We start from the raw sequence: 11,501 nt of genomic DNA on the forward strand, positions 1-11,501 counted from the left end.
ACCTTTACTACTGCAAAACAGTCGCAGCGCCCTCAGGACATTGTTTCATAAAAAAGTGAAGTGGATACACTTAAAACTGATGTCAAATATTACACAACCAGGCCACAAGTCTTTCTAACTATTAAAGCACATGATTAAAAAACAAATGCTTCAACTCACTGATTCCTTATTGTTCAAATATTCTCCCAGCAGCATCACGCAAGCTTACAGGGAAGCGCCAGAATATGGTTTTATATTGTTCTGAAGTCATTACTAATGAATCAATTGGCTGTGTTTTCAAAGCAACTGCGAGAACAGCTATGAATAGCTACATGCTCAAATGCTCATGTGAGCGCACGATCACATAGATGATCACAAAGCTCCCTGTAGGGGAAAGTATATCCATTTCCATTGACCAGCAGTCCTGCTATCACGTGGCTTTGACCTGGGAGTCAATTAGTCGTCTAGGTTGCCCTGCCTCACTGGGTTTCCATGGCCAGAGACCAGACAAAGACACCAGGAAGGTAGGCCTATACGATGATCCCATATCTTTAGTATCTATACGCTGTAAAAATCCCAACGACTGAGCTGCCAAATACTGCCACCACATGTTCCTCATCCTTGAAAGGGTTGGTGGTTTATGGGTCCTATTTTGCACAGGAAGGCCCTCATTACAAAGCAGAAGGTGTCAGGAGCATTGCAGCAATCCTCCGTTAACAACCACTTGACAAGAAAGTACAGAGACTCAAAAAAAGACTTCCTACCACTTGGGAAATGTTCACAAATCACACCTAATTAAACACAAAAGCATAGTCCATGAAATCAGAGTGCAGAAAGCCTTTGCAAGATAGAGGCAAGATATTTTTTCTGGGGTTGTAAGAAACATACATTTGTGCAAGGACACCGTTATTTCATTCTGTTTCCTTCAAACAAATTGTCAGCTAAGTACAGAGGGACAAAGGGTCGAGCTGTAATTCTTCCTTTCCTGGGTCAGACCACAATACATCAATGGTTTGCCATTTCAGGATATGCCGCTGTTATGCTGTTTGAGCCCAGAATTGAAAAAAAAATAAAGCCTGTTCCGACCATGCTGAAAGGGATCAATAAGTGCATAGAAAAAGAAAATGGCCATAAACACAGAGGCTTTTATTCAGAGTGCCGCGATGCAGATGAAAGCACAGAAAGCACCTGGAGAGCAACGCTGAGAGCGGCAGAAGACAAGAGAGCCCACAGAGTTATCAGGTGGGGCCAGAGAGCGCTGGCTATATTCAGACCTCGGCACCATCCATCTCCACAGCCGCTATTAGATTTCTAATATTGTTGGTTTTAAGGAGGCTCGGCTTTCCTGCCACAATGAGGCGGATTCAGCCCCAGTTTACCCCTTTTCCTTTTCAGTGTGGTCTCACAAGGTCCTCTCGGTTTTCAGCAAACAATACCGCGGCCCTTATTTAAAAGATTAATAGGATGCTGTCTTGGCAGAGAAGCAATCAGTGAGGTTTCTGTGACAGCAGAAAAAGTGTGAAAACAAGGCAAAGAGGAGAGACCATTGTCACGGTTACCAACTGGCTGCCGCAGCTCAATTGAGATAGCTGCGGCTTTCAAGCCCAGCTGTCAATCACAGCAGCCAGCATCAATGGGGTAAATTTAAATGATAAAACGATAAGTCATGAGCAGGCGATTTCCTTGTCATCGGGACAGGGGCTGTTTGAGTGTAACCCACTATGGGTGGAGAGATTTCACCGCAGCCATATGGAATTTGGTTTTTGCCTCGAGTTGCTGGCTTCGCCCCTCAATCATGACAGAATGTGTAATCACCAAATGTCTTCCTCTCAATCCCTGTTACAATTGGCAGCACGACGCTGTCACCAGAGATGGGGGAACAAAATGGAAAGCTGACTAAAAGACAAGCTTTAAGTGACACTTAATTTGAGATATCCAGGCATTCTCTCAGCTCCAGTAAACAGGATCCATCAAACTTCGCCCAGAGCCGGTATGAGTGTGCAGCTGTCTGTGGGGAGCGGCACAGTATGCCTGAGAGGCCCTCAGTTACCGAGAGGACTGATGAAGAAATCAAGTGCTTTAAAAGTTCCTAAAAACAACAAGGAGAGGCACAGGAATGATAATGACACTTTTAAAGAGCAAATTTTCATCTCATCCATGTCTACAGCAACGCTCAAAGCTTTTTAAAGACAAACCCACTAAAAAAAAAAGCATGACAGAAGCTAATGACAGCCTCAGAGAAGACGACAGAGAGGGTAAAAAACCCACAAGTGAGCTGGAAAAGAAGTAGGAGAAAAACACAGAACAGCTGCTTTCTCCCTTCTTCCCTTTGCTCATCCCAGGAGAGAGTCCCATGCGATCTCCCTGCTCCTAGTTTGTGGCTGACAGAGGGGACCGCAGCTCTGTTCATCTCCCCACTCACACGGCTCTGTGCCCCCCCGCCGCCGCCCGCCTCGCCGCCGCTCCGCTGCCAGGAGGAAGAGATGGTGGGGAGGGGGAGCGGGGGGCTACATCAAGGAGAGACTCTCCCAGTGGGTTCTCGTCAGTTCCAGGCCATTGCACCTTGCTCGCTGGGATTTTGTTTACACACACACACGTGCACACACATGCAGAGGGAGGCAGATGACTATTAATGGATTCGATAATGTGGTGTGTGTTTTTGGCTGTACAGTCGCAAGTTTTGTTTTTTAAGAACTGTTGTAATAATGTGAATCGTTCCAGTGACAGATCACTGGAAGTAAAAAAAAAAATAAGTTTGATGCCTCACAGAGCTTATTTAAGTGGCACAGGAGTAGATAACGTCCAATCCAAAACCCAGTGATACGGTTGATGTGGTCAGTGGTAATGTGCAGCCAAAAGGCCTGACACACTTTCATGGTCTTTGGGGACGAGCAGAGAGCGGCAGGCTGCCCCTGTGCGTTCAGTCTCTACAGATGTTGCCTTGGAGAGCGGCTGACTGGCTGGCTGCGGTGACAGCTGGACAGCTGTTCCTATAGACGCAGCCACAGAAGCATGCCACGGAGATGGGGGTGGGGGGACGGCGCTGTATGTTTAGTTTATCTGTATGAAGTTCCCAGAACGTGCAGAGCTGTCACTCTCAGCAATGGTGCATGAGCCTGGATAAGGAAAGATGGCACCGAACGGGATATGGAGAGAGAGCACAGATGGGTAAATATCAGACACGGCTGACATTATTTGAAGAAGCTCCATTAAACAAAACAGATTTTTTTTTTGTGAATTGTAATTTGTCTATCCAAAAGTGAACAGTCTAAAGCAACACCAACTGGCTACACTGGCATAAGTCAAAACATTTCATTTGATCCACGAGGTCTGTTTGAGCAGCCGCGACTTTTTTTTAATCATCATAAACAAGTAAAAGTTTAATATGAACTTCACAGGGAATCTCAAATTAATTTTTTACTTCTTCATAAAAAGAGGGGAGGAAAAAAATCTATTTCCAACAGCAGAGAGGATAATTGGCTAAGCATTAAAACGACTCTGGACTTTGTGCCAACATCAGTGGCTGACGGTGATGAAAGGCAGTTTAAATTGGGGTCATGTTCAGATATTATACCTTCATCCTGCCACTTAAAAACACAGTTACCTAAAATTATGGAGACCTGCTGGAGAACAGTGCAAGTTAACGGCAGCCTATAGATTAACGTCGTGACTGAGGAGTAAGATTCGAAAAAAGCAGTTGAAAAAGAACTGAAATGTTGGAAAACACTCAGCGGTATTAAATGTTGTCACCTGCTGAATAAACACGCTGCAAATCATGAGTTAAACAGCTTGGATTGACGCCAGTCACTTCCGCCAAAACTCTCTTTTCCTAAGCAGGCAGGCTATTTATTATGCCACAAAAGGTCAGCAATTTGTCCAACTCAATAAAAATGTTAATAAAACTAAGAGCTCACAAGAAGAAGCACTCACAGCCTCTGGTCGCCCATCAAAAAACGGGAATATGTGACATGTGTGTGTGTGCAGAACAGATGCATCTATTCTAATGCAATGCTGCCAGTGCAGCATTACATAGGTCAAAGGTTGGACAGCATCAGCTATCTAGCCGGAAATATAGCTTTGGCCTCGTCGTAATCCCGGTCAAATTCCACCAACTGCTCAACGCAAAGCAGATATAAACACATGCTGACAAACACATGCACACAAATCGACAACAACCAGGAGATGATAAGCACCTCACACACCAAAATCTCCAATTCCAGCTTGCACCCTCAACCCACTCTGCTAAATAAATGAAAAGACCCATTAGGCAGATTTCAAAGGCCGGCAGTGGGCTTGTAATTATATATCAAATCTTTTAGAGGAAAAAGGTGATTACTCTGGATGCAAGTCTGGAAGTGGGTGGGGGTGGGTTATTGCTAAGCAACCAGTCATTATCCTCCAGAGTGGAGCGAGGTGACCGGCCATCCGTCTAACTCCGGTGGCTTGCCTGGCTCCTGTGCAAACCCCCCCCCGCCTCTATCCTCCCTCTTTTCCTCCGCCACTCTCTCTCCCCCTTCCTCGCTCTCTCGCTCTCTCTCTGCCGTCTCCCCGTCCGAATACAAACAGAGATAAAGAACGCTGCAATCGCTCTTGACACACAAATAGGTTAACACAATAAAGCCGGCTTTGCCTGGATCACTCGAGGGAGGAAAGCAATTCCAGCAGCAGGCAGGAGGTAATAAAACAGGGCTAGGAGTGTGTGTGTGTGTGAGTGTGTGTGTGTGTGTCCATACATGTCCTCATGTCAATGTTCCTATGTTTTTGTATGTGAGTGGAGGCAGGCACACAGAAGCTCTTTGGCCTCGGGGCCTAATATCCCTCGGATTTCCAACCCTTTCTTGACACAAATAATAAGACGGGAGAAAATGACGGAAATTCCAGGCTGCTCCTCCATTTAGATTAAGGAAATGGTTGCTTTATATTAACTATATAGCTGACCTGCATCAGCCCTATACAAACACATAAACGGTTCCCTATGGGTTATATGCTTGTAAATGGTCTCCGGCTTGGTTAAAATTCAACAAGTAAATTGAATGAGTTTTATCTGTGCAAGCCTCAGCTTACTCTCCCTGATGCGGCTGCCAGGCCTGGCAATAAATGATAAAAATCTCCAGAGTTTTATTAAATTGTGTTGCATTCACGCTGAACTCAGGGAAAATGGTGAGGTGGCTTCTGCAATTACAATCCGGACCAGACAACATTGTTTTCTCCAGTCAGTGGAAATTTCATTACCTTTCCAGCAACCGCCTTAGAGTTGGGTAATAGCCTCTTTTTGTCACAGACACAAACCGTCTGTGGGAGGTGTGACACCCCATAAGTGTTATCCATTTGCAACAATGTGCATCTAGCCAGTCACAGTCCGGATGCTGGTCAGCATAATGTGCACCGTTATTCAGTGATATGGAGGAACTGAATGGAGGAAACAGCGGTCAATAGCTAATTCCTGGATTGACTGTGGTGTAATCAAATGCATTGAACCCTAATACATCCATGCAGCTGACTGTATCTCTCCTCCAGGCTATTATAGACAGATGACGTGGGTCACACATGGCCTCGTCTCTCGCAAGTCAATAAATAGAGAGAGGGCGAGCACGTTTTTTCCTTGTGGAATGACTCAACTGTGAAGAAACCCCAATTAAAGCTTGTGGAAAAAGTTTCACACGTTTAGGTCATACAGGATAGCCATTTGTAAGTGTCAATCAATTCCCCTGCTTTTTACCCGCTGTTCCTTCAACCAGGTAATCAAACAGCAGAGATGTAAAGTGGTGGCCATCGCCAACAGGGAATAAATTACCAAAGCATGACGAGAAAACACCTTATCTGTCTGATGTATTTCCTGCTTCTGCAGAAAAAGCTACAAAGCCCGAGGGAGAGCAGTCAACCAAAATGCAGGGAGATGGAGATTAGGATGATGTGCAGTTCCTTGTTCCATTAAAGTTTGATCTTCCTCAATAGCCGAGGAGAATCAGATATCTCCCATTCAAGATTAAAGTACACCAGCATAGAGGGAGAGATTAATCAGAGGCCTGCATGAGATAAAACAGCCTTGCTTCTGGCATGGAAAACAGTGGCAATAAAGAGTTCAGCTGATAATGTGAAACATGGCGAGGCACAATAGCAAATCAAACAGCGTGCACGGGCCTCCAAAACAAATCAAAGCGCGGACCAGACTGCGATACAGTGGGTGAAGCAGTACAGCCGGGGCTGATCTGATAGTAACCAAGGCCTTCATTTTATTACTGGTTGAGGTTGAGGAGGGCACACTGAGGATTTTCCCATGTTGCTCACTGTCGCCAGGCTCTCATTCCCTCTCCTCCTCCTCCTCGCCTTGAGATCAATGGCACTGGGGTGATTTCACAGCAGCCTGCACTGTCACCCAGAACAAATCAATGTGACCATGAGGAAGGCAAGAGCGGCATTGTTTTTAAGGAGAGCAAATTCGCTGTTGGAGAGCTTGTCAGATTTGCTTTATTCTCTTTCTTCTACCGAGAACACTTTGGAGGGAGCATGCCTCCCCTCACTTTTCTGGCGGGGTTATGGAGCAGACTATAAACTGCATAGCCTCTCTATACTCGTGTACTCATTAACCACATATAAACTGCACACTTCCTGTTGACCATATTTCACACGCATCAAACAAAAAAAAAATGGACTGGCCGCGCTAACCTTTCCAAATTAAAAGCTATACATTAACCTCGGGGCCTGGTGAGACGTGACTTCCACTCAGTCTGACAGGGGGTGAGAGGGGAGGAGAGGGAGGAGGTCAGAGGATCGCTGCTGTCCGTCATGCGCTAAGTGGCTACAGATAACCCTGATGAAGAGCTGCCAACGTCTACCGCCACAGCAGATCGGATCACATGAGCAGACCTGTGGTCAGGTGAACCTTTTTACTACAGCCTAAACAACAGGAAATCAACTGCAGGGTAACGAGCAGAGAACCACACGGCGTCTCGCTAACATATACTGTAGCACTCATCAGAAACACTGCAGGGGTGCTTGTATGCAGTCACATGCCTGTAGTCTATATTTGTGTAGCTACTCAAACATGCTTGAATTGAAATGCTTGAGCTCCTTTTTATGAAAACAAGATGCCTGCACTCTGTTTTTTTTAAGTTGTAGACAACCACTGACATATTTCAGTCAATTTGTAGTTATAGTTTATAGATATAGTTTGCAGTTTGATATATTGTAGCAACTCACTTCAAACAGAACCATTCCTGCTAATCCTGCCTGCACATTTAATACAAAAACCCCATCAGCACCATCATCACTGCTGGAGACGCTTTCACCTCTGTTCATTCACAGACTGGCTGAAGGGTGTGTTTGTTTCTCTGCAATCATTTCTGCGAAATGCTTTTGTTTTATGTCGCTTTTTTTCCTATCCGTGCTCTGTCTCCACATCCTGATGTGCAAGACAAATCTCGCTGCAGGGACAACAGAGTTTATATTAAATCATGTAATATTGTAAAGTACAAGAAAGGGCACGTCTCTTTTGTTTGCCTGCACATGAAAAAGTGTTAAAACAAGGACTGTTGTAGACTTTTTCCTGAAGTGAAACACTTTGATCAGGCATCTAATGAGCTGCCGGTGACATGGCTTTGAGAGAGAAAACGTTTGTGTTGCTTAAAGTGTCCGATGATATTAAGAAGTAAGGCGCTTCGTGCTTTTCTAGGATATCAGATAATCTAAGAATGCTCGTCTTTTTCTTTTCTTTGACAGGAGGAGAAAATGTTTCTCATGATTATTTACATCTACAGTATATTATTTCCTACAAATGGAGTTTGTGGACAGTGAATCTGTTTAAAAATCACTTTCATTAATAGAGTCCACACAAGAATGGACATGCATAGCTTAAGACACTTCAGGGGTGGGTAGCTCTTAAGTAACACACACACCCTCTCTCTCTCTCACACACACACACACACACACATCTGTATCTACTATTTTAGTCATCTTAAGTGCCAAAATGAGTTTTGCAGCCTCTGGGTAGGTGTTGAGACAATCAAACCATGCAGGGATTAAAAAAGATTAATACACAGCGCAGGAAATTAAACTTCAGTGACTTTAACGATATTCATGAGTGGAGCTCACTTATTCACTTCAGGCAGGCCTTTAATAAGCAAAGAACACAGTAAGGAACCCAAACGCTATCAATCAATCACGCTGATATGCAATTTGAGTTGCAAATTGATAAAAAAAAAACAGCAGCCTTCTTCTGGTGTATTAAGCCTACTTTTATTAATAAAACGCTCAAATTTGTTCTCCACCTCCCAGCCGTAGAGTAAATTAGATTTTGGTAATTTAGGTTTTCATAATTTTTTATCAGCAAGTAAAGTAGAAAAGAACAAATTGCTGATGTGATCAGGATTTATGCAACACAAGTTTTAAACCTACGAGATTATTTTGTGGACTTTTACCTTTGTTAGAGTGTTGATAGTAGAGAGCAACAGGAAACATGGTGAAAGCCAGAGGAAGATGAAATGCGAGTAAAGTCTTGCAGCAGGACACTTGAAGGTCCAATGTTACAGGGAAAAAAAACCCACATCTAACAGCAAGCCAGAAAATAAAAGCGGCAAAACAAGAGCTACAAACTCCAAAAGGTAATTCAGTGACCTAGATATTAAAGCTTTTCTGCCATTCTGTTCTCCCCTGCCTTGTCCAACCTTCATGCTGAGTTAAGGCAAGCATTATGCTGGGAAGACTATTTGTTTAGGTGAGGAGCAGCCGCAGAGCTAATATGAGCACAATTTGCTCAGCAGGTCATAGGCGCAGAGTGGAGGAAGTAAATGAGGCAGTTCTGCCCCCTCGGGTGCAGCCCCTGCCTCATACATCACTGGATGTTTTATTCAATACAGCCAGGATGGCAGGTGCCCTGACTGTGGGGGCGCCTGCCCTGCTGTAGGGGCCCATATTACATTCAGCATAGCTGCCTGTCTGCGGGGCTGCCGGGTGAGAGAATGACTGGAGCCAGCGAGGAAGATAAATTTTGAGGATGCTTGTAGTCTAATGATAAAACATACTGTGTGCAGCCTTTTTCACTGCACAGTCAGCATAATGTGCAGGCTCATTTGTGTGCAGCAGTGTGAGCGATGAAGCTAAATATTGCAGAGCAACCTCAGCAACCCACGAGGGCTCAAAGTTCACAGGAGTGGAAAACAGCCTAAACTTTATCAGCAAAGCATTCACATTCAAATAAAAAAACTTCAGTTGTGGCTCAGAGGGTAGAGCAGGTTGTCCACCAATCGGACGGTCGGTGGTTCGATTGTCCTTGAGCAAGACACTTAACCCCAAATTGTGTGAGTGAAAAAAATGTGTGAATGAGTATTTAGATTAGATCCTGATGGGCAAAGTTGGCACCTTAGCAGCCTCTGCCATCAGTGTGTGAATGGGTGAATACTGACATGTAGTGTAAAACACTTTGAGTGGTCAGAAGACTAGAAAAGCGCTTTATAAATGCAAGTCCATTTACCATTCAAGATGATCAGACTTTTCTGTTTGAGGACACATTTAGCTGAAGAATCCACAGGACAATGACAAATGGCCCTCCAGACCTCAATGCAGCAGCACACAGCAGCATCATGCATGTCTGCAAAAGCTCATATAGTGAAAAGTTTTATCTCTTAAGCATTTCCCTTGATAAAAGCCTGTCACAATATGCAGGCAAGCTATAAAAAGAGATTGTATATCATTAACTCTCCAGGGTGAACAATCACTAATTGCAGCAGTCACCAGTCCCCCTCCCTGCACGCAGTGACGCACAGATGAGAGAAATTCGCACCTTTTGCTCTGAGCAGCAACTCCTCCAGTGCCACATACAGACTCCTGCCTGTGGTGCGATATACCCTCTCGACAATACACTTTAATTGCTACCCGTACTTGAAAAAGACCAATATTACACATCAAAGCAGTTTCCAAAGCCATTCGGGAGCGGCTCTCTCTAACAAGTCGATTTTACAACACTTCCTTTATTATGGGTCACGCATGGAAACAAAGGGGTTTAAATGGGAGACATCGTTATGTTGGGCAGCATCCTGGGAGAAAAAGGGAGCATTTTTACAAACATTCATTATTGTCTTACTGCTCCTCTGTTTACCATCCCAAAAGGATACGATAATGACCCCAAAACCATTCTGCAAAAACTTGGGAGAGAAATAAAAAATCTATTTACCATAAATTGCTCCTTGGTGCAGACTAGAACTCCATGCAGATTGTAGCATTCACTGATTCAATCTGCCTCATTACTTCTGTGGTCCAAATAATTAAAAAGGATTCATTCTGTTTCTCCAGAAAAATCCAGCAGCTTCTTCGTCGATGTGGATGAAGTTTATCCTCCTCTTCTTCCGATAATATGCAAATAAACCCCGAGAATTAGATCCCACACGCTCAGCCTCTAGCATGCAAAGTTAATAAGCTTTGCCTTTTTTCTCTCTCGACTCGGCTGCCAATTTTTTATCGAGGGGCAAAAGCGCAGGTCGGCGATTTCAGGAGCGTCCTCGGAAGGATTTACGCACCAAAAGCTCTTCTTGGTTTTCACTGTTTAGCCTCCGGAATAAAGTAAAAAAGGTCCTGGTTGCTCTTCTTCTTTTCGCTTGTAAGATATCTCCAGAATAACACAAGTGGTGATCGAAACACTGGCTACGCAGTATTCCCAAATCCACCGCTGTTACGCACGGGTTGAAAGTGCTGCTCTCTTGAAGACGACCTTATAAATGTATCATGCGACTGTTTGTGATATTATCGAAGCGATATTGTGTGAAGGGACCCCTGAAAGAGATGAAGGCTGGGCCAAAGCTGCTGCCTGGAATATCCTATAAACTGTAGCGATGGTATAAATCCTGGTGATCAGCCTCCTCTCTGCTCCGTCCGTCACTTTCTCCTCCGAGATGTCTCCGGATTCAGACTCTTCTTCCAGCTAATGCTGTGGAAGTAACGTCGCTTAGTAACGTCGCTTAGCAACGCTCCGATAACACTCTCTTTTGGTTGTATTAACCAAAAACAAGAGATGGTTTTAGGTCTGATAATAAAGAGCTAGCTGCTTCAAGGCAGCTCCGGGATGCGGTCCTGCCCTTGTGCCGAGCTGCCGAGACTGACAATAACCCGGAACGCTGCAGACTGTCAGGCTGCTCAGACCGCCCACCGACCAATCACTGCACTGAGGGAATAGAAACATTCCCACGGGTTGGCCAATCATCGCTAATTGAGGACTGTTACCATAGAGATGCTCGGCGTCCAAGCGTCTAAAACCACGTTGTTTAAAAAAAAACGTCTGATGTAAATTGCCGTGTGAGAATGCAGATTGAGATCTTTAAAGGTCCCATATTATAAAAAAAAGTGAGATTTTCATGTTTTTTTTATTATAAAGCAGGCTTAAGTCCTATATAAATACTGTGAAAGTATCGAAACACTCAATCCACAGATAAATACACACAGCCCGTATTCAGAAACTGTGCGTTTGAAACAAGCCGTTAGGATTTCTGTCCATTTGTGATGTCACAAATATACAATATTTAGACCCTTTACAC

The 11,501-nt window shown here is 44.3% G+C and overlaps 1 protein-coding gene across 1 annotated transcript in view; it reads right to left on the minus strand.

Annotated features, from left to right (window-relative positions):
* fam222aa (family with sequence similarity 222 member Aa) overlaps positions 1-11,317 on the minus strand; it is a 51,531-nt gene extending 40,214 nt beyond the window's left edge. Inside the window, exon 1 of the mRNA XM_074638044.1 lies at positions 10,148-11,317. The gene's annotated coding sequence lies outside the window, so the exon portion shown is untranslated. The remainder of the gene's footprint in view (positions 1-10,147) is intronic.
* Positions 11,318-11,501: the final 184 nt, after the last annotated feature.

The sequence above is a fragment of the Sebastes fasciatus genome, chromosome 6 (genome assembly GCF_043250625.1).
Source record: "Sebastes fasciatus isolate fSebFas1 chromosome 6, fSebFas1.pri, whole genome shotgun sequence".
NCBI lineage: Eukaryota > Metazoa > Chordata > Actinopteri > Perciformes > Sebastidae > Sebastes > Sebastes fasciatus.